The sequence below is a fragment of the Salmo trutta genome, chromosome 4 (assembly GCF_901001165.1).
Source record: "Salmo trutta chromosome 4, fSalTru1.1, whole genome shotgun sequence".
Classification (NCBI taxonomy): domain Eukaryota; kingdom Metazoa; phylum Chordata; class Actinopteri; order Salmoniformes; family Salmonidae; genus Salmo; species Salmo trutta.
In genome coordinates, this window is record NC_042960.1 from 69,960,314 (window position 1) to 69,985,009 (window position 24,696).

Genomic DNA, 24,696 nt, shown 5'->3' on the forward strand with positions numbered 1-24,696 from the left:
GTGGATGCTTTACTCCTCTTCTTTTTGAATTAAAAGAAAATGAGTATCCACAACACCATTGACATAATTTGTGACAGTTTCCCGTTCTTAAGTTTCGTTTCTGCATCTTTTACTGTCAGTTTTGTACACCAGCTTCGAACAGATGAAAATACAATATTTTTGGTTATGGAAAATATATTTCACAGCGGGTTCATGTGGTATAATGATTCTCTAAACAATTACTGCTTGTTTTGTAACAACCTGAAATTAGGCCTACCATTAGAATTTTAGCAACCAGCAAATGGCGGAGCAATTTCTGCATATTGCACCTTTAAGTAACCTTCTGTCTTATCTAACCATACAAACATAACATATCATACTAATCTATCTGAGTGTCCTGGATTTACATTTACTATGAGACCAGGCCATCTATACACAGTGCCACAGTACATCTAGTCTATGAGACCAGGCTGTCAACACACAGTACATCTAGTCTATGAGACCAGGCTGTCTACACACAGTGACACAGTACATCTAGTCTATGAGACCAGGCTGTCTACACACAGTGACATAGTACATCTAGTCTATGAGACCAGGCTGTCTATACACAGTGACACAGTACATCTAGTCTATGAGACCAGGCTGTCTACACACAGTACATCTAGTCTATGAGACCAGGCTGTCTACACACAGTGACACAGTACATCTAGTCTATGAGACCAGGCTGTCTACACACAGTGACACAGTGCATCTAGTCTATGAGACCAGGCTGTCTATACACAGTGACACAGTGCATCTAAATCAAATCAAATGTATTTATAAAGCCCTTCTTACATCAGCTGATGTCACAAAGTGCTGTACAGAAACCCAGCCTTAAAACCCCAAACAGCAAGCAATGCAGGGGTAGAAGCACGGTGGCTAGGAAAAAACTCCCTAGAAAGGCCAGAACCTAGGAGGAAACCTAGAGAGGAACCAGGCTATGGGGGGTGGCCAGTCCTCTTCTGGCTGTGCCGGTTGGAGATTATAACAGAACATGGCCAAGATGTTCAAATGTTCATAGATGACCAGCAACAGGTCAGTACCTCAGGAGTAAATGTCAGTTGGATTTCATAGGCGATCATTCAGAGTATCTCTACCGCTCCTGCGGTCTCTAGAGAGTTGAAAACAGCAGGTCAGGGACATCTAGCACATTCGGTGAACAGGTCAGGGTTCCATAGCCGCAGGCAGAACAGTTGAAACTGAAGCAGCAGCACGACCAGGTGGACTGCGGACAGCAAGGAGTCATCAGTCCAGGTAGTCCTGAGGCATGGTCCTAGGGCTCAGGTCCTCTGAGAGAGAGAAAGAAAGAGAGAAAGAGAGAGAAGAAAGAGAGAAAAGAGAGAAAGTGAGAATTAGACAATTAGAGAGAGCATACATAAATTCAAACAGGGCACGGATAAGACAGGAGAAATACTCCAGATATAACAGACTGACCCAAGCCCCCCGACATATAAACTACTGCATAAATACTGGAGGCTGAGACAGGATGGGTCGGGAGACACTGTGGCCCCGGACAGGGCCCCCGGACAGGGCCAAACAGGCAAGATATAATCACACCCACTTTGTCAAAGCACAGCCCCCACACCCCTAGAGGGATATCTTCAACCACCAACTTACCATCCTGAGACAAGGTCGAGTATAGCCCACAAAGATCTCCGCCACGGTACAACCCAAGAGGGGTTGCCAACCCGGACAGGAAGATCACGTCAGTGACTCAAACCACTCAAGTGACGCAACCCTCCTAGGGACGGCATGGAAGAGCACCAGTAAGCCAGTGACTCAGCCCCTGTTAATAGGGTTAGAGGCAGAGAATCCCAGTGGAGAGAGGGAAACCGGCCAGGCAGAGACAGCAAGGGTGGTTCGTTGCTCAAGTGCCTTTCCGTTCACCTTCACACTCCTGGGCCAGACTACAATCAATCATAGGACCTACTGAAGAGATGAGTCTTCAATAAAGACTTAAAGGTCGAGACTGAGTCTGCGTCTCTCACACGGACAGGCAGACCATTCCATAAAAATGGAGCTCTACAGGAGAAAGACCTGCCTCCAGCTGTTTGCTAAGAAATTCTAGGGACAGTAAGGAGGCCTGCGTCTTGTGACCGTAGCGTACATTTAGGTATGTAGGTGTTACGTTCCCCAGGTTCTTTGTATGTGTGTGTTTTGATTTGATTTGATTTGTTTCAGGATGGCTTCCTGAGATTCTAAGGAGCTGATTGGTCGGCCCGATTGGAGCTTTGACCCGCCCTCTCGTCAGGACATACAGCTGTCTGCAATTACCGACTCCTTAGGCAGCTTTAAAAGCAAGTGTTCCTTTGTTAGGAGAGAGCTTCTTGGTATGTCCTGTGTTTCGTTGTTGGTCTGTATGAATTTTTGTATAGTATTTGTAGCCGGTCCTGCTGACGTTTGTTACTGTAATCAAAAACAGTGAAATTGTTCACTTTAGGTTTGTATTATTCTGTTTAATTTGTTCCCAGGGGGGAAGGGAAAGGCACCTTGGGATTGCTTAGGCAAGAGGCCTGCGGGCATACATATACCCGTAGTATTTACAATGTGTATGCATACTAGGTAAGACCTGGGCAGACCATCCCCTGTATTTTGGTTAGTGCGCCAGGTGGTGCTAGTTACGTAAGTAGTGGTACGGTAGGAGAAGGGGCTCTTTATTTTTTACTTTCTTTGCTTTGGTTCTGTCCAGCCCCTTTTCCCCAAATTACCGTGTGAAGGAAATAAATCCCCTGTAAACGGTACTAATCTCTGCCTCTGTCATCCCGAACTGCACCTACAATCCGATACCACTTTCCCTCCACGGGGAGTTGAGTTGTAGCAGGGTGTAGCGTTCCTTCTTCCAAGAAGCGTGCGTAACAGTACGGCAGGACCAAATCGGAAAGATAGATAGGAGCAAGTCCATCTAATGCTTTGTAGGTTAGCAATCAAACCTTGAAATCAGCCCTTGCCTTAACAGGAAGCCAGTGTAGAGGCGCTAGCACAAGAGTAATATGATCACAGTTTTTGGTTCTAGTCAAGATTCTAGCAGCCGTGTTTAGCACTAACTGAAGTTAATTTAGTGCTTTATCCGTGTAGCCGGAAAGTAGAGCATTGCAATAGTCTAACCTAGAAGTGACAATAGCATGGATAAATCTTTCTGTTTCATTTTTGGACAGAAAGTTTCTGATTTTTTGCAATGTTACGTAGATGGGGGAAAAAAGCTGTCCTTGAAACAGTCTTGATATGTTCGTCAAGAGAGATCAAAGTCCAGAGTAACGCCGAGGTCCTTCAGTTTTTATTTGAGTCGACTGTACACCATCAAGATTAATTGTCAGATTCAACAGAAGATCTCTTTGTTTCTTGGGACCTAGAACAAGCATCTGTTTTGTCCGAGTTTGAAAGTAGAACATTTGCCGCCATCCACTTCCTTATGTCGGAAACACAGGCTTCGAGGGAGGGCAATTTCGGGGCTTCACCATGTTTCATCGAAATGTACAGCTGAGTGCCTCCCGGGTAGTGTAGTGGTCTAAGGCACTGCATCGCAGTGCTAGCTGTGCCACCAGAGACTCTGGGTTCGAGCTGGCTGTGACCGGGATGCCCATGGGGCGGCTCACAATTGGCCCAGCGTCGTCCGGGTTAGGGAGGGTTTGGCCGGCAGGGATATCCTTGTCTCATTGCGCATTAGCGACTCCTGTGGCGGGCTGGGCGCAGTGCACGCTGAGCAGGTTGCTTGGTGTACGGTGTTTCCTCTGACACATTGGTGTGGCTGTTTTCTGAGTTGGATGTGCGTTGTGTCAAGAAGCAGTGCAGCTTGGTTGGGTTGTGTTTCGGAGGACGCATGGCTCTTGACCTTCGCCTCTCCTGAGTCCGTACGGGAGTTGCAGCGATGAGACAAGACAGTAACTACTAACAATTGGATCCCGAGAAAAAGGGGGGTAATTATTTATTTATTTTTTAAATAAAGAAATGTACAGCTGGGTGTCATCGCATAGCAGTGAAAGTTAACATTGTTTCTGAATGACATCACCAAGAGGTAAAATATATAGTGAAAACAATAGTGGTCCTAAAACGGAGCATTGAGGAACACCGAAATTTACAGTTGATTTGTCAGAGGACAAAACATCCACAGAGACAAACTGATATATTTCCGACAGATAAGATCGAAACCAGGCCAGAACTTGTCCGTGTAGACCAATTTGGGTTTCCAATCTCTCCAAAAGAATGTGGTGATCGATGGTAGCAAAAGCAGCACTAAGGTCTCGGAGCATGAGGACAGATGCAGAGCCTCGGTCTGACGCCATTAAAAGGTCATTTACCACCTTCACAAGTGCAGTCTCAGTGCTATGATGGGGTCTAAACCAGACTGAAGCGTTTCGTATACATTATTTGTCTTCAGTACATCTAGTCTATGAGACCAGGCTGTCTATACACAAGGACACATTGCAGAAGAGATACATTTGTTTTGCCGCCAACCTGTCACTCAAACATTGAAACTTTTCTGCTATTTTTATACAGGGACATAAAACCTATGTTTGAATTGAGCGGGCTAATTGTGTTTTTTTGTTCGCTTACTTGCGTTGTTTGTAACTTATTATTTTACTTATTTCGTACATGATGTTGCCGCTACCGTCTCTCATGACCAAAAATAACTTCTAGACATCAGGACTGCGATTTCTCACCACGGACTAGCAGAATCCTCTTTTTCCTTTCACGACTTTCACGACTGCAATATCTTATGCTTCACAGAATCGTGGCTGAACGACGACAACATCAACATACAGCTGGCTGGTTACACGCTGTACTGGCAGTATACAATAGCGGTGTCTGGTAAGACAAAGGGAGGCGGCCTATGTATTTTTGTAAACAACAGCTGGTGCATGATATCTAAGGAAGCTATTGCTTGCCTGAGGTAGAGTTTCTCATGATAAGCTGTAGACCAAACTATCTACCTAGAGAGTTTTCATCTGTATTCTTTCAAGTTGTTTACATACCACCACAGTCAGAGGCTGGCACTAACACAACATTGAATGAGCTCTATTCCTCCATAAGCAAACAAGAAAATGCTCACCCAGAGGCGGTGCTCCTAGTAGCCGGGGACATGTACAAACTCTCCCTCACCCTCCATTTGGCAAATCTGACCATTATTCTATCCTCCTGATTCCTGCTTACAAGCAAAAATTAAAGCAGGAAACACCAGTGACTAGATCAATAAAATATGCTTTCAGATGAAGCAGATTCTAAGCTACAGGACAGTTTTGCTAGCACTGACTGGAATATGTTCCGGGATTCACACCATGTGCTATCTAACTATCTAGCTTGCTAGTTAGTTAAACCTTGTGCTTTCTAGTGAGCAAGCACATAGTGTCGCCCTGCCTCCCTAATGCTGTTTCCCGTGGAAAAAACGTGCCCAACAGGCGGGGGCAAAGGGCACTGTCTACCAATCGCCCCCACCTCCCGCTAGCACAGCAGAGTGGGAGGCTGGAACGACACTGTATGTTAGCTAACTAGCTAGCTAGCTTGCTAGTTAGGGACACCGTGTGCTAGCTAGCATAGAGTGTCCTTCTCTCCAGCCTGCTAAATACCTGCACTCCCCGTCGTTATTAATAGACCAATAAGAAAGAGGTTCACAAGTGAACACCAGATCCCAAATGAGTGCACTTCACAAATTTTATCTGTTCACATTGACATTTTATCAAGTGTTTTTATTTGTGGTGGAGCATAAAATTGGGGTAAGTTTATTTTCTAACTCATTTTGACAATTTTCTATGAAAGTTAACTGAAAAGGTAAAGTTTCTGTTATAATATATAATCTAATTCTAATAGTCTGTTTATCAAAACATCATGAACATCCTCTGTTGTCTGTCTAGAAACGGTGCTGTTAAAGATACTGCTTGTGTTTGTTATCATATGTGACTCACCACCTGGATTCGGTCTTATGTAGCAAAATTTAAAATTGTGTTTTTTATATTGCATAAAAGCAGAGACTCAGAGCTACAAAATGGTATATCATGCACTGCATTTGAGTAACAATGGGAAAGTAATTCTGCTATGAAAGTAGATCAACTTGTAAACTCGCTTTTGAGAAAATGGTCTTTGAATGTTTTGGTATCTAGTGAAGAGCTCTTCTTTGTCTACACCCATTCAGAATCGTTCACACCCTCTTACGCTTTAGCCCTACCCATCTCGTTTCATTCTCGGAGCGCACAATTGATGCTCTGGCCGATGATTTATTTATCTATGGATAACATCTGCTGGCAACAATTTCGTTATGCTTTTTTGCAGACGTTTACTGGCCCCGACCATATTTAACGGTTGTGGTACACATGTCACGTAACGTTAGCTAATGAGCCAGCCAGCTAACGTTAGCTAGTAACCTCTTACATCTAGACGTTCCGCTAGCGGAACACCTGCTCCAATATCCAATGATAGGCGTGGCGCGAATTACAAATTCCTCAAAAATACAAAAACTTCCATTTTTCAAACATATGACTATTTTACAGCATTTTAAAGACAAGACTCTCCTTTATCTAACCACACTGTCCGATTTCAAAAAGGCTTTACAGCGAAAGCAAAACATTAGATTATGTCAGCAGAGTACCCAGCCAGAAATAATCAGACACCCATTTTTCAAGCTAGCATATAATGTCACAAAAAACAAAACCACAGCTAAATGCAGCACTAACCTTTGATGATCTTCATCAGATGACAACCCTAGGACATTATGTTATACAATACATGCATGTTTTGTTCAATCAAGTTCATATTTATATCAAAAACCAGCTTTTTACATTAGCATGTGACGTTCAGAACTAGCATACCCCCGCAAACCTCCGGTGAATTTACTAAATTACTCACGATAAACGTTGTAAATGACATCGCCGAAGTCGAGGATTGGTAGGATGGTCAGTTTTACGAGGGTATGTTTGGCAGTATGAGTGAAGGATGCTTTGTTGCGAAATAGGAAGCCAATTCTAGATTTCACTTTGGATTGGAGATGATTGATGTGAGTCTGGAAGGAGAGTTTACAGTCTAACCAGACACCTCGGTAATTGTAGTTGTCCACAAATTCTAAGTTAGAACCGTCCAGAGAAGTTATGCTGGACGGGCGGGCAGGTGCAGTCAGCGATCGGTTGAAGAGCATGCATTTAGTTTTACTTGTGTTTAGGAGCAGTTGGAGACCACGGAAGGAGAGTTGAATGGCATTAAAGCTCGTCTGGAGGGTTGTTAACACAGTGTCCAAAGAAGGGCCAGAAGTATACAGAATGGTGTCGTCTGCGTAGAGGTGGATAATATAATTTGCAGTATGCCTGTCGGGTCCTTCACTCCAGGTGCCACTGACAAGGGGCCAATGTGTCACTAGAGGAAGGACTGATAAAAAACTAATGACTGTCTCATGTTGAATGTCCAAGTAAGTATCATGCATTTACTGCTCAAGTTATTCCATATACTTTGACTAGTCTAGTCATTCCATAAATGTTTTTGTGTATTGTACCTTGACAAATCAAATTCTTCCATGTATTAAAACAACAGTTTGGTGTGTTATTAATTGATCAATCAAGTCGTTCTGTACATTTCACCTGTTTTATTGACAATATTAACCTGACATCATTCCATAAAAAACGTTCTCTGTCAGATCCATCATCCCTTCTGTTTAGCCAGATAATACTTCCTGCTGACCAGCCAATCACATCAAAGTGCTGTTTGCTGCCTGGTGTGCTCTCTGGGGAGGCCATCCCTATGATCAAAAGACGTTGAAAATACATATGAACAACAACAAAAAATGTCAATTTTGCTCACTGGGATCCTTCCAAATCTCCTTTAGTTAATCTTGAGCGAAGCCTGGGCATCGAAGGATACCGCTGTGGAGCCCTGGTTGGTGGTGATCACGGGTCAATGCTGTTTCACATTGACGTTGCCACAGGATCCTGGATGGTACTTCCTGAATGAGAAGAATCAGAGGGGGTTGATTAGGTTGAAAATGTCATTACATGTTATCAGCTGTAACATTGTCTCAACAGTGATGAATACCAAGTGCTGTACAGGACTTACAACACATTGAGATAGTACTGAAGCTTTGTGATGGGAAGATGTGGCTGTTACTGCAGTGGTGTGGAGGCTGCATTTTGGGGCCTGGTGGACTGACAGAGTTGGTGGGATGAGACGGGGGAGTCTGGAGGTCAAAACATGATGAACAAACAAAACAAGAAAACATCAGAAATACTGATTTAATACCAACTGTTAAATTCTAAAATATATGTCAGGAAACTTTAGACACAGTTTGTAATGATAAAAAAAAAGATTTACAACAGGTAAAACTGGGATCAGCTGGATTAGACTGAAGAACAGTATGGTTGACACCAATGTAATTTGTTAAGCAGTTGTATTCCTTGTTGGCAGTGGAAGTTGGAACACACATCACCTCAATCATAACACCTACAGAACATTCTGCTACTTGTAAATCAAGTTCCTCTAGATCTAGGATATGTGTTCAGCGTAACAGAGGTAGTATCACGTTGGCGTCACTGGAGAAGAATCTGTACTTACCTGCTCTGTGGCCCCGCCTGGTTCCTCCCAGAAGCAGAGGAGGAACAACGTGGGGGATAATGGGAGAAGGGTGATACCAGCCGCTCAACAACAGCCCAACAGGCAGTTCTAGGAAACAGATGAACATTTCTGAGAAGTCACACCCTTTACTTGACATACTGTAATAAATGATTGATTGGTTATGTACAAGCCATGCTGTGCAGATGCAGCATTCAGTGGGCTGAATAAACTTGGTTTGAGCTTTTCTCTGCATCCGTTTGAGTTCATACTCTGTTCACATCCTAACACCTTGCTTCTATGTATTTACTCTAATGCCTAAATGTTCTTATTCATCTTCAGAATTAGAATCACATGAACCTTGTTTTCACATTAAACATAAAGAAAAGGGTGGTGACATGTTCTAATCTTCCCATGCAGTCACATGATGACAAACACAAGCAGTATCTGTAACAGCACCGTTTCTAGACAGACAACAGAGGATGTTCATGATGTTTTGATAAACAGACTATTGGAATTAGAACAGAAACTTTCATAAAAAATTGTCAAAATGAGTTAGAAAGTAACCTTACCCCCATTTTATGCTCCACCTCCACAATTAAAAACACTTGATAAAATGTCAACGTGAACAGATTAAATTTGTGAAATGTACTCATTTGGGATCTGGTGTTACACTAAAATGGCATTATCCTCTACGGGATCGGTATCCCCCCACGAGACGGTTGAGCTAACGTAGGCTAATTTGATTAGCATGAAGTTGTAAGTAAAAATAATATTTCCCAGGACATAGACATATCTGATATGGGCAGAAAGCTTAAATTCTTGTTAACCTAACTGCACTGTCTGATTTACAGTAGCTATTATAGTGAAAGAATACCATGCTATTGTTTGAGGAGAGTGCACAGTTAAACTTGAAAACGTATTAATAATCAAATTAGGCACAATTGGGCAGTCTTGATAGAACATTTTGAACAGAAATGTTCATTGAATCAGTCTAAAACCTTGCACATACACTGCTGCCATCTAGTGGCCAAAATCTAAATTGCGCCTAACCTGGAATATTACATTATGGCTTTCCTCTTGTTTTTCAAAGATGATGAAAGAAAAATGTTGTTTGTATGATCTTTTACCAGATCTAATGTGTTATGTTCTCCTACATTCATTTCACATTTCCACAAACTTCAAAGCGTCCTTTCAAATGGTATCAAGAAAATGCATATCTCTACTTCAGGTCCTGAGCTACAGGCAGATAAATTTGGGTCATTTTAGGAGAACATTTAATAAAAGGGTCCGATCCTTCAGAGGGAATCAACATTTTCACAATTTCACAGTATTATTCCAACCTCATAGTGTGGACATATACACAAGTTATGCTATTTTGGACCACCATGCTGGAAATATAATGCAGTATGTCATTTTTGTGTTTATACTTTTTCATAACGACAACTACAAATTTGATGTCAGACTACAATATCATGTTCACGATGTCACTGTCTACAGACATGTCGATAAACGTAGTCTTGTAATCTTTGGTTGTTTACTACACTACCGTACTCAATCTGTTTGCTACACTACCGTACTCACTCTGTTTGCTACACTACCGTACTCACTCTGTTTGTTACACTACCGTACTCACTCTGTTTGCTACACTACCGCACTCACTCTGTTTGCTACACTACCGTACTCACTCTGTTTGCTACACTACCGTACTCAATCTGTTTGCTACACTACCGTACTCACTCTGTTTGCTACACTACCGTACTCACTCTGTTTGCTACACTACCATACTCACTCTGTTTGCTACACTACCATACTCACTCTGTGTGCTACACTACCGTACTCACTCTGTTTAGCACATGGCCTCACATGTGAATCCTTAAAGAGATGGGTGGGTCTAAGGCTTAAGAGGGTGTGAACAATGCTGAATGAGGGTAGACAAAGAAGAGCTCTCCAGTAGGTGTACCAAAACATTCAAGGACAATTTTTATAAAAGTGGTGTTACAAGTTTATCAACTTTCAAAGCAGAATTACTTTCCCATTGTTCCTCAACTGTAGTGTATGATATACCATTTTCTATCTCTGAGTCTCTAATGTTATTCAATGTAAAAAACACAATTTCTAATTTTGCTACGTCGAATAGAGCCGGTCGGTCCCAGTTGTCATCTCATTGTTACTTAGGGAGCTCGGTCTATTATACAGACAGTGGGTGAGTTCTGTCCCAGGTAGATGCAAAAATCTGGTAACTTTCCCCAACATTCTTTGAAAACCCAGTTGGGAGATTCACGGTATCAGGAAGGAATAAGCAGGAAATCTGGAATCCTCCATCCAGGATTTTTGAAAACTGGGGATTTTGGGAAACTTACTGGACTGTATGCATGTTTATATTACTGCCTAGCACCAATTAGTTGTGTGAAGTGTTAGTAGAGTACTGGAACCTGTATACTCCGGTGTAAACTGAAGCTGTCTTGACTACAATTGTCTAAATACACGTACCATGTTTTCTCTTGCTAATCCATGCAGGTCTGTCATCTGATTTCCAAGGAGTCTGGTGGAGATAGCTACAACCATACTCCAAGGCAGGACATTTCCCCACATCCAGGTTAAGGCCTGCTACCAGCAGGAACACGGAGCACCTCATATCTTTTAGCCTAGAAACATACAATATGTTTTTGCCTTACCGCTGCAATATGTCAAAAAAGAATTGGGCAACCTGACCAAATCCACATAGAAACATTGAGTTATAGATCTTTAATTTCTAATTTAAAGCAAATCTAATCAGCTGTAGATGTGTTCTATATGCACTTTTTCTATGTTTCTGTCACGTCCTGACCAGCAGATGGAGCTGTTGTAGTAGTTTGGGGGTCAGGACATGGCAGTCTTGTGTGTGTGTGTTTGATTGTTCTGTGTGTCTTGTGACTCCTGATCAGGAACAGCTGGGGATCGTTGTTCCTGATTGGGAGTCATATATATATAGGAGTATGTTTGTCACTGGGGTTTGTGGGTGGTTGTTTTGCACTGCGTTTTCAAGCCTGCAAACTGTTGCTGTCGTGTTTTTGTTTCCTGTGGATGCTTTACTCCTCTTCTTTTTGAATTAAAAGAAAATGAGTATCCACAACACCATGACATAATTTGTGACAGTTTCCCGTTCTTAAGTTTCGTTTCTGCATCTTTTACTGTCAGTTTTGTACACCAGCTTCGAACAGATGAAAATACAATATTTTTGGTTATGGAAAATATATTTCACAGCGGGTTCATGTGGTATAATGATTCTCTAAACAATTACTGCTTGTTTTGTAACAACCTGAAATTAGGCCTACCATTAGAATTTTAGCAACCAGCAAATGGCGGAGCAATTTCTGCATATTGCACCTTTAAGTAACCTTCTGTCTTATCTAACCATACAAACATAACATATCATACTAATCTATCTGAGTGTCCTGGATTTACATTTACTATGAGACCAGGCCATCTATACACAGTGCCACAGTACATCTAGTCTATGAGACCAGGCTGTCAACACACAGTACATCTAGTCTATGAGACCAGGCTGTCTACACACAGTGACACAGTACATCTAGTCTATGAGACCAGGCTGTCTACACACAGTGACATAGTACATCTAGTCTATGAGACCAGGCTGTCTATACACAGTGACACAGTACATCTAGTCTATGAGACCAGGCTGTCTACACACAGTACATCTAGTCTATGAGACCAGGCTGTCTACACACAGTGACACAGTACATCTAGTCTATGAGACCAGGCTGTCTACACACAGTGACACAGTGCATCTAGTCTATGAGACCAGGCTGTCTATACACAGTGACACAGTGCATCTAAATCAAATCAAATGTATTTATAAAGCCCTTCTTACATCAGCTGATGTCACAAAGTGCTGTACAGAAACCCAGCCTAAAACCCCAAACAGCAAGCAATGCAGGGGTAGAAGCACGGTGGCTAGGAAAAACTCCCTAGAAAGGCCAGAACCTAGGAGGAAACCTAGAGAGGAACCAGGCTATGGGGGGTGGCCAGTCCTCTTCTGGCTGTGCCGGTTGGAGATTATAACAGAACATGGCCAAGATGTTCAAATGTTCATAGATGACCAGCAACAGGTCAGTACCTCAGGAGTAAATGTCAGTTGGATTTTCATAGGCGATCATTCAGAGTATCTCTACCGCTCCTGCGGTCTCTAGAGAGTTGAAAACAGCAGGTCAGGGACATCTAGCACATTCGGTGAACAGGTCAGGGTTCCATAGCCGCAGGCAGAACAGTTGAAACTGAAGCAGCAGCACGACCAGGTGGACTGCGGACAGCAAGGAGTCATCAGTCCAGGTAGTCCTGAGGCATGGTCCTAGGGCTCAGGTCCTCTGAGAGAGAGAAAGAAAGAGAGAAAGAGAGAAAGAAAGAGAGAAAAAGAGAGAAAGTGAGAATTAGACAATTAGAGAGAGCATACATAAATTCAAACAGGGCACCGGATAAGACAGGAGAAATACTCCAGATATAACAGACTGACCCAAGCCCCCCGACATATAAACTACTGCATAAATACTGGAGGCTGAGACAGGATGGGTCGGGAGACACTGTGGCCCCGGACAGGGCCCCCGGACAGGGCCAAACAGGCAAGATATAATCACACCCACTTTGTCAAAGCACAGCCCCCACACCCCTAGAGGGATATCTTCAACCACCAACTTACCATCCTGAGACAAGGTCGAGTATAGCCCACAAAGATCTCCGCCACGGTACAACCCAAGAGGGGTTGCCAACCCGGACAGGAAGATCACGTCAGTGACTCAAACCACTCAAGTGACGCAACCCTCCTAGGGACGGCATGGAAGAGCACCAGTAAGCCAGTGACTCAGCCCCTGTAATAGGGTTAGAGGCAGAGAATCCCAGTGGAGAGAGGGAAACCGGCCAGGCAGAGACAGCAAGGGTGGTTCGTTGCTCAAGTGCCTTTCCGTTCACCTTCACACTCCTGGGCCAGACTACAATCAATCATAGGACCTACTGAAGAGATGAGTCTTCAATAAAGACTTAAAGGTCGAGACTGAGTCTGCGTCTCTCACACGGACAGGCAGACCATTCCATAAAAATGGAGCTCTACAGGAGAAAGACCTGCCTCCAGCTGTTTGCTAAGAAATTCTAGGGACAGTAAGGAGGCCTGCGTCTTGTGACCGTAGCGTACATTTAGGTATGTAGGTGTTACGTTCCCCAGGTTCTTTGTATGTGTGTGTTTTGATTTGATTTGATTTGTTTCAGGATGGCTTCCTGAGATTCTAAGGAGCTGATTGGTCGGCCCGATTGGAGCTTTGACCCCGCCCTCTCGTCAGGACATACAGCTGTCTGCAATTACCGACTCCTTAGGCAGCTTTAAAAGCAAGTGTTCCTTTGTTAGGAGAGAGCTTCTTGGTATGTCCTGTGTTTCGTTGTTGGTCTGTATGAATTTTTGTATAGTATTTTGTAGCCGGTCCTGCTGACGTTTGTTACTGTAATCAAAAACAGTGAAATTGTTCACTTTAGGTTTGTATTATTCTGTTTAATTTGTTCCCAGGGGGGAAGGGAAAGGCACCTTGGGATTGCTTAGGCAAGAGGCCTGCGGGCATACATATACCCGTAGTATTTACAATGTGTATGCATACTAGGTAAGACCTGGGCAGACCATCCCCTGTATTTTGGTTAGTGCGCCAGGTGGTGCTAGTTACGTAAGTAGTGGTACGGTAGGAGAAGGGGCTCTTTATTTTTTACTTTCTTTGCTTTGGTTCTGTCCAGCCCCTTTTCCCCAAATTACCGTGTGAAGGAAATAAATCCCCTGTAAACGGTACTAATCTCTGCCTCTGTCATCCCGAACTGCACCTACAATCCGATACCACTTTCCCTCCACGGGGAGTTGAGTTGTAGCAGGGTGTAGCGTTCCTTCTTCCAAGAAGCGTGCGTAACAGTACGGCAGGACCAAATCGGAAAGATAGATAGGAGCAAGTCCATCTAATGCTTTGTAGGTTAGCAATCAAACCTTGAAATCAGCCCTTGCCTTAACAGGAAGCCAGTGTAGAGGCGCTAGCACAAGAGTAATATGATCACAGTTTTTGGTTCTAGTCAAGATTCTAGCAGCCGTGTTTAGCACTAACTGAAGTTAATTTAGTGCTTTATCCGTGTAGCCGGAAAGTAGAGCATTGCAATAGTCTAACCTAGAAGTGACAATAGCATGGATAAATCTTTCTGTTTCATTTTTGGACAGAAAGTTTCTGATTTTTGCAATGTTACGTAGATGGGGGAAAAAAGCTGTCCTTGAAACAGTCTTGATATGTTCGTCAAGAGAGATCAAAGTCCAGAGTAACGCCGAGGTCCTTCAGTTTTTTATTTGAGTCGACTGTACAACCATCAAGATTAATTGTCAGATTCAACAGAAGATCTCTTTGTTTCTTGGGACCTAGAACAAGCATCTGTTTTGTCCGAGTTTGAAAGTAGAACATTTGCCGCCATCCACTTCCTTATGTCGGAAACACAGGCTTCGAGGGAGGGCAATTTCGGGGCTTCACCATGTTTCATCGAAATGTACAGCTGAGTGCCTCCCGGGTAGTGTAGTGGTCTAAGGCACTGCATCGCAGTGCTAGCTGTGCCACCAGAGACTCTGGGTTCGAGCTGGCTGTGACCGGGATGCCCATGGGGCGGCTCACAATTGGCCCAGCGTCGTCCGGGTTAGGGAGGGTTTGGCCGGCAGGGATATCCTTGTCTCATTGCGCATTAGCGACTCCTGTGGCGGGCTGGGCGCAGTGCACGCTGAGCAGGTTGCTTGGTGTACGGTGTTTCCTCTGACACATTGGTGTGGCTGTTTTCTGAGTTGGATGTGCGTTGTGTCAAGAAGCAGTGCAGCTTGGTTGGGTTGTGTTTCGGAGGACGCATGGCTCTTGACCTTCGCCTCTCCTGAGTCCGTACGGGAGTTGCAGCGATGAGACAAGACAGTAACTACTAACAATTGGATCCCGAGAAAAAGGGGGTAATTATTTATTTATTTTTTAAATAAAGAAATGTACAGCTGGGTGTCATCGCATAGCAGTGAAAGTTAACATTGTTTCTGAATGACATCACCAAGAGGTAAAATATATAGTGAAAACAATAGTGGTCCTAAAACGGAGCATTGAGGAACACCGAAATTTACAGTTGATTTGTCAGAGGACAAAACATCCACAGAGACAAACTGATATATTTCCGACAGATAAGATCGAAACCAGGCCAGAACTTGTCCGTGTAGACCAATTTGGGTTTCCAATCTCTCCAAAAGAATGTGGTGATCGATGGTAGCAAAAGCAGCACTAAGGTCTCGGAGCATGAGGACAGATGCAGAGCCTCGGTCTGACGCCATTAAAAGGTCATTTACCACCTTCACAAGTGCAGTCTCAGTGCTATGATGGGGTCTAAACCAGACTGAAGCGTTTCGTATACATTATTTGTCTTCAGTACATCTAGTCTATGAGACCAGGCTGTCTATACACAAGGACACATTGCAGAAGAGATACATTTGTTTTGCCGCCAACCTGTCACTCAAACATTGAAACTTTTCTGCTATTTTTATACAGGGACATAAAACCTATGTTTGAATTGAGCGGGCTAATTGTGTTTTTTTGTTCGCTTACTTGCGTTGTTTGTAACTTATTATTTTACTTATTTCGTACATGATGTTGCCGCTACCGTCTCTCATGACCAAAAATAACTTCTAGACATCAGGACTGCGATTTCTCACCACGGACTAGCAGAATCCTCTTTTTCCTTTCACGACTTTCACGACTGCAATATCTTATGCTTCACAGAATCGTGGCTGAACGACGACAACATCAACATACAGCTGGCTGGTTACACGCTGTACTGGCAGTATACAATAGCGGTGTCTGGTAAGACAAAGGGAGGCGGCCTATGTATTTTTGTAAACAACAGCTGGTGCATGATATCTAAGGAAGCTATTGCTTGCCTGAGGTAGAGTTTCTCATGATAAGCTGTAGACCAAACTATCTACCTAGAGAGTTTTCATCTGTATTCTTTCAAGTTGTTTACATACCACCACAGTCAGAGGCTGGCACTAACACAACATTGAATGAGCTCTATTCCTCCATAAGCAAACAAGAAAATGCTCACCCAGAGGCGGTGCTCCTAGTAGCCGGGGACATGTACAAACTCTCCCTCACCCTCCATTTGGCAAATCTGACCATTATTCTATCCTCCTGATTCCTGCTTACAAGCAAAAATTAAAGCAGGAAACACCAGTGACTAGATCAATAAAATATGCTTTCAGATGAAGCAGATTCTAAGCTACAGGACAGTTTTGCTAGCACTGACTGGAATATGTTCCGGGATTCACACCATGTGCTATCTAACTATCTAGCTTGCTAGTTAGTTAAACCTTGTGCTTTCTAGTGAGCAAGCACATAGTGTCGCCCTGCCTCCCTAATGCTGTTTCCCGTGGAAAAAACGTGCCCAACAGGCGGGGGCAAAGGGCACTGTCTACCAATCGCCCCCACCTCCCGCTAGCACAGCAGAGTGGGAGGCTGGAACGACACTGTATGTTAGCTAACTAGCTAGCTAGCTTGCTAGTTAGGGACACCGTGTGCTAGCTAGCATAGAGTGTCCTTCTCTCCAGCCTGCTAAATACCTGCACTCCCCGTCGTTATTAATAGACCAATAAGAAAGAGGTTCACAAGTGAACACCAGATCCCAAATGAGTGCACTTCACAAATTTTATCTGTTCACATTGACATTTTATCAAGTGTTTTTATTTGTGGTGGAGCATAAAATTGGGGTAAGTTTATTTTCTAACTCATTTTGACAATTTTCTATGAAAGTTAACTGAAAAGGTAAAGTTTCTGTTATAATATATAATCTAATTCTAATAGTCTGTTTATCAAAACATCATGAACATCCTCTGTTGTCTGTCTAGAAACGGTGCTGTTAAAGATACTGCTTGTGTTTGTTATCATATGTGACTCACCACCTGGATTCGGTCTTATGTAGCAAAATTTAAAATTGTGTTTTTTATATTGCATAAAAGCAGAGACTCAGAGCTACAAAATGGTATATCATGCACTGCATTTGAGTAACAATGGGAAAGTAATTCTGCTATGAAAGTAGATCAACTTGTAAACTCGCTTTTGAGAAAATGGTCTTTGAATGTTTTGGTATCTAGTGAAGAGCTCTTCTTTGTCTACACCCATTCAGAATCGTTCACACCCTCTTACGCTTTAGCCCTACCCATCTCGTTTCATTCTCGGAGCGCACAATTGATGCTCTGGCCGATGATTTATTTATCTATGGATAACATCTGCTGGCAACAATTTCGTTATGCTTTTTTGCAGACGTTTACTGGCCCCGACCATATTTAACGGTTGTGGTACACATGTCACGTAACGTTAGCTAATGAGCCAGCCAGCTAACGTTAGCTAGTAACCTCTTACATCTAGACGTTCCGCTAGCGGAACACCTGCTCCAATATCCAATGATAGGCGTGGCGCGAATTACAAATTCCTCAAAAATACAAAAACTTCCATTTTTCAAACATATGACTATTTTACAGCATTTTAAAGACAAGACTCTCCTTTATCTAACCACACTGTCCGATTTCAAAAAGGCTTTACAGCGAAAGCAAAACATTAGATTATGTCAGCAGAGTACCCAGCCAGAAATAATCAGACACCCATTTTTCAAGCTAGCATATAATGTCACAAAAAACAAAACCACAGCTAAATGCAGCACTAACCTTTGATGATCTTCATCAGATGACAACCCTAGGACATTATGTTATACAATACATGCATGTTTTGTTCAATCAAGTTCATATTTATATCAAAAACCAGCTTTTTACATTAGCATGTGACGTTCAGAACTAGCATACCCCCGCAAACCTCCGGTGAATTTACTAAATTACTCACGATAAACGTTGTAAATGACATCGCCGAAGTCGAGGATTGGTAGGATGGTCAGTTTTACGAGGGTATGTTTGGCAGTATGAGTGAAGGATGCTTTGTTGCGAAATAGGAAGCCAATTCTAGATTTCACTTTGGATTGGAGATGATTGATGTGAGTCTGGAAGGAGAGTTTACAGTCTAACCAGACACCTCGGTAATTGTAGTTGTCCACAAATTCTAAGTTAGAACCGTCCAGAGAAGTTATGCTGGACGGGCGGGCAGGTGCAGTCAGCGATCGGTTGAAGAGCATGCATTTAGTTTTACTTGTGTTTAGGAGCAGTTGGAGACCACGGAAGGAGAGTTGAATGGCATTAAAGCTCGTCTGGAGGGTTGTTAACACAGTGTCCAAAGAAGGGCCAGAAGTATACAGAATGGTGTCGTCTGCGTAGAGGTGGATAATATAATTTGCAGTATGCCTGTCGGGTCCTTCACTCCAGGTGCCACTGACAAGGGGCCAATGTGTCACTAGAGGAAGGACTGATAAAAAACTAATGACTGTCTCATGTTGAATGTCCAAGTAAGTATCATGCATTTACTGCTCAAGTTATTCCATATACTTTGACTAGTCTAGTCATTCCATAAATGTTTTTGTGTATTGTACCTTGACAAATCAAATTCTTCCATGTATTAAAACAACAGTTTGGTGTGTTATTAATTGATCAATCAAGTCGTTCTGTACATTTCACCTGTTTTATTGACAATATTAACCTGACATCATTCCATAAAAAACGTTCTCTGTCAGATCCATCATCCCTTCTGTTTAGCCAGATAATACTTCCTGCTGACCAGCCAATCACATCAAAGTGCTGTTTGCTGCCTGGTGTGCTCTCTGGGGAGGCCATCCCTATGATCAAAAGACGTTGAAAATACATATGAACAACAACAAAAAATGTCAATTTTGCTCACTGGGATCCTTCCAAATCTCCTTTAGTTAATCTTGAGCGAAGCCTGGGCATCGAAGGATACCGCTGTGGAGCCCTGGTTGGTGGTGATCACGGGTCAATGCTGTTTCACATTGACGTTGCCACAGGATCCTGGATGGTACTTCCTGAATGAGAAGAATCAGAGGGGGTTGATTAGGTTGAAAATGTCATTACATGTTATCAGCTGTAACATTGTCTCAACAGTGATGAATACCAAGTGCTGTACAGGACTTACAACACATTGAGATAGTACTGAAGCTTTGTGATGGGAAGATGTGGCTGTTACTGCAGTGGTGTGGAGGCTGCATTTTGGGGCCTGGTGGACTGACAGAGTTGGTGGGATGAGACGGGGGAGTCTGGAGGTCAAAACATGATGAACAAACAAAACAAGAAAACATCAGAAATACTGATTTAATACCAACTGTTAAATTCTAAAATATATGTCAGGAAACTTTAGACACAGTTTGTAATGATAAAAAAAAAGATTTACAACAGGTAAAACTGGGATCAGCTGGATTAGACTGAAGAACAGTATGGTTGACACCAATGTAATTTGTTAAGCAGTTGTATTCCTTGTTGGCAGTGGAAGTTGGAACACACATCACCTCAATCATAACACCTACAGAACATTCTGCTACTTGTAAATCAAGTTCCTCTAGATCTAGGATATGTGTTCAGCGTAACAGAGGTAGTATCACGTTGGCGTCACTGGAGAAGAATCTGTACTTACCTGCTCTGTGGCCCCGCCTGGTTCCTCCCAGAAGCAGAGGAGGAACAACGTGGGGGATAATGGGAGAAGGGTGATACCAGCCGCTCAACAACAGCCCAACAGGCAGTTCTAGGAAACAGATGAACATTTCTGAGAAGTCACACCCTTTACTTGACATACTGTAATAAATGATTGATTGGTTATGTACAAGCCATGCTGTGCAGATGCAGCATTCAGTGGGCTGAATAAACTTGGTTTGAGCTTTTCTCTGCATCCGTTTGAGTTCATACTCTGTTCACATCCTAACACCTTGCTTCTATGTATTTACTCTAATGCCTAAATGTTCTTATTCATCTTCAGAATTAGAATCACATGAACCTTGTTTTCACATTAAACATAAAGAAAAGGGTGGTGACATGTTCTAATCTTCCCATGCAGTCACATGATGACAAACACAAGCAGTATCTGTAACAGCACCGTTTCTAGACAGACAACAGAGGATGTTCATGATGTTTTGATAAACAGACTATTGGAATTAGAACAGAAACTTTCATAAAAAATTGTCAAAATGAGTTAGAAAGTAACCTTACCCCCATTTTATGCTCCACCTCCACAATTAAAAACACTTGATAAAATGTCAACGTGAACAGATTAAATTTGTGAAATGTACTCATTTGGGATCTGGTGTTACACTAAAATGGCATTATCCTCTACGGGATCGGTATCCCCCCACGAGACGGTTGAGCTAACGTAGGCTAATTTGATTAGCATGAAGTTGTAAGTAAAAATAATATTTCCCAGGACATAGACATATCTGATATGGGCAGAAAGCTTAAATTCTTGTTAACCTAACTGCACTGTCTGATTTACAGTAGCTATTATAGTGAAAGAATACCATGCTATTGTTTGAGGAGAGTGCACAGTTAAACTTGAAAACGTATTAATAATCAAATTAGGCACAATTGGGCAGTCTTGATAGAACATTTTGAACAGAAATGTTCATTGAATCAGTCTAAAACCTTGCACATACACTGCTGCCATCTAGTGGCCAAAATCTAAATTGCGCCTAACCTGGAATATTACATTATGGCTTTCCTCTTGTTTTTCAAAGATGATGAAAGAAAAATGTTGTTTGTATGATCTTTTACCAGATCTAATTTGTTATGTTCTCCTACATTCATTTCACATTTCCACAAACTTCAAAGCGTCCTTTCAAATGGTATCAAGAAAATGCATATCTCTACTTCAGGTCCTGAGCTACAGGCAGATAAATTTGGGTCATTTTAGGAGAACATTTAATAAAAGGGTCCGATCCTTCAGAGGGAATCAACATTTTCACAATTTCACAGTATTATTCCAACCTCATAGTGTGGACATATACACAAGTTATGCTATTTTGGACCACCATGCTGGAAATATAATGCAGTATGTCATTTTTGTGTTTATACTTTTTCATAACGACAACTACAAATTTGATGTCAGACTACAATATCATGTTCACGATGTCACTGTCTACAGACATGTCGATAAACGTAGTCTTGTAATCTTTGGTTGTTTACTACACTACCGTACTCAATCTGTTTGCTACACTACCGTACTCACTCTGTTTGCTACACTACCGTACTCACTCTGTTTGTTACACTACCGTACTCACTCTGTTTGCTACACTACCGCACTCACTCTGTTTGCTACACTACCGTACTCACTCTGTTTGCTACACTACCGTACTCAATCTGTTTGCTACACTACCGTACTCACTCTGTTTGCTACACTACCGTACTCACTCTGTTTGCTACACTACCATACTCACTCTGTTTGCTACACTACCATACTCACTCTGTGTGCTACACTACCGTACTCACTCTGTTTAGCACATGGCCTCACATGTGAATCCTTAAAGAGATGGGTGGGTCTAAGGCTTAAGAGGGTGTGAACAATGCTGAATGAGGGTAGACAAAGAAGAGCTCTCCAGTAGGTGTACCAAAACATTCAAGGACAATTTTTATAAAAGTGGTGTTACAAGTTTATCAACTTTCAAAGCAGAATTACTTTCCCATTGTTCCTCAACTGTAGTGTATGATATACCATTTTCTATCTCTGAGTCTCTAATGTTATTCAATGTAAAAAACACAATTTCTAATTTTGCTACGTCGAATAGAGCCGGTCGGTCCCAGTTGTCATCTCATTGTTACTTAGGGAGCTCGGTCTATTATACAGACAGTGGGTGAGTTCTGTCCCAGGTAGATGCAAAAATCTGGTAACTTTCCCCAACATTCTTTGAAAACCCAGTTGGGAGATTCACGGTATCAGGAAGGAATAAGCAGGAAATCTGGAATCCTCCATCCAGGATTTTTGAAAACTGGGGATTTTGGGAAACTTACTGGACTGTATGCATGTTTATATTACTGCCTAGCACCAATTAGTTGTGTGAAGTGTTAGTAGAGTACTGGAACCTGTATACTCCGGTGTAAACTGAAGCTGTCTTGACTACAATTGTCTAAATACACGTACCATGTTTTCTCTTGCTAATCCATGCAGGTCTGTCATCTGATTTCCAAGGAGTCTGGTGGAGATAGCTACAACCATACTCCAAGGCAGGACATTTCCCCACATCCAGGTTAAGGCCTGCTACCAGCAGGAACACGGAGCACCTCATATCTTTTAGCCTAGAAACATACAATATGCTTTTGCCTTACCGCTGCAATATGTCAAAAAAGAATTGGGCAACCTGACCAAATCCACATAGAAACATTGAGTTATAGATCTTTAATTTCTAATTTAAAGCAAATCTAATCAGCTGTAGATGTGTTCTATATGCACTTTTTCTATGTTTCTGTCACGTCCTGACCAGCAGATGGAGCTGTTGTAGTAGTTTGGGGGTCAGGACGTGGCAGTCTTGTGTGTGTGTGTTTGATTGTTCTGTGTGTCTTGTGACTCCTGATCAGGAACAGCTGGGGATCGTTGTTCCTGATTGGGAGTCATATATATATAGGAGTATGTTTGTCACTGGGGTTTGTGGGTGGTTGTTTTGCACTGCGTTTTCAAGCCTGCAAACTGTTGCTGTCGTGTTTTTGTTTCCTGTGGATGCTTTACTCCTCTTCTTTTTGAATTAAAAGAAAATGAGTATCCACAACACCATGACATAATTTGTGACAGTTTCCCGTTCTTAAGTTTCGTTTCTGCATCTTTTACTGTCAGTTTTGTACACCAGCTTCGAACAGATGAAAATACAATATTTTTGGTTATGGAAAATATATTTCACAGCGGGTTCATGTGGTATAATGATTCTCTAAACAATTACTGCTTGTTTTGTAACAACCTGAAATTAGGCCTACCATTAGAATTTTAGCAACCAGCAAATGGCGGAGCAATTTCTGCATATTGCACCTTTAAGTAACCTTCTGTCTTATCTAACCATACAAACATAACATATCATACTAATCTATCTGAGTGTCCTGGATTTACATTTACTATGAGACCAGGCCATCTATACACAGTGCCACAGTACATCTAGTCTATGAGACCAGGCTGTCAACACACAGTACATCTAGTCTATGAGACCAGGCTGTCTACACACAGTGACACAGTACATCTAGTCTATGAGACCAGGCTGTCTACACACAATGACATAGTACATCTAGTCTATGAGACCAGGCTGTCTATACACAGTGACACAGTACATCTAGTCTATGAGACCAGGCTGTCTACACACAGTACATCTAGTCTATGAGACCAGGCTGTCTACACACAGTGACACAGTACATCTAGTCTATGAGACCAGGCTGTCTACACACAGTGACACAGTGCATCTAGTCTATGAGACCAGGCTGTCTATACACAGTGACACAGTGCATCTAAATCAAATCAAATGTATTTATAAAGCCCTTCTTACATCAGCTGATGTCACAAAGTGCTGTACAGAAACCCAGCCTAAAACCCCAAACAGCAAGCAATGCAGGGGTAGAAGCACGGTGGCTAGGAAAAACTCCCTAGAAAGGCCAGAACCTAGGAGGAAACCTAGAGAGGAACCAGGCTATGGGGGGTGGCCAGTCCTCTTCTGGCTGTGCCGGTTGGAGATTATAACAGAACATGGCCAAGATGTTCAAATGTTCATAGATGACCAGCAACAGGTCAGTACCTCAGGAGTAAATGTCAGTTGGATTTTCATAGGCGATCATTCAGAGTATCTCTACCGCTCCTGCGGTCTCTAGAGAGTTGAAAACAGCAGGTCAGGGACATCTAGCACATTCGGTGAACAGGTCAGGGTTCCATAGCCGCAGGCAGAACAGTTGAAACTGAAGCAGCAGCACGACCAGGTGGACTGCGGACAGCAAGGAGTCATCAGTCCAGGTAGTCCTGAGGCATGGTCCTAGGGCTCAGGTCCTCTGAGAGAGAGAAAGAAAGAGAGAAAGAGAGAAAGAAAGAGAGAAAAAGAGAGAAAGTGAGAATTAGACAATTAGAGAGAGCATACATAAATTCAAACAGGGCACCGGATAAGACAGGAGAAATACTCCAGATATAACAGACTGACCCAAGCCCCCCGACATATAAACTACTGCATAAATACTGGAGGCTG

The 24,696-nt window shown here is 42.5% G+C and overlaps 2 long non-coding RNA genes across 2 annotated transcripts; both read right to left on the minus strand.

Moving 5' to 3' along the window:
• Positions 1 to 7,564: 7,564 nt before the first annotated feature.
• On the minus strand, positions 7,565 to 11,046 carry LOC115191480 (uncharacterized). Its single transcript, XR_003877686.1, has 4 exons — positions 11,032 to 11,046; positions 8,542 to 8,649; positions 8,047 to 8,167; positions 7,565 to 7,936 (listed from the first exon to the last, which is right to left on the minus strand). It is a non-coding gene; the product is annotated as an uncharacterized LOC115191480 (long non-coding RNA).
• An 8,118-nt stretch (positions 11,047 to 19,164) lies between these two features.
• On the minus strand, positions 19,165 to 22,646 carry LOC115191482 (uncharacterized). Its single transcript, XR_003877688.1, has 4 exons — positions 22,632 to 22,646; positions 20,142 to 20,249; positions 19,647 to 19,767; positions 19,165 to 19,536 (listed from the first exon to the last, which is right to left on the minus strand). It is a non-coding gene; the product is annotated as an uncharacterized LOC115191482 (long non-coding RNA).
• Between the last annotated feature and the right edge of the window lie 2,050 nt (positions 22,647 to 24,696).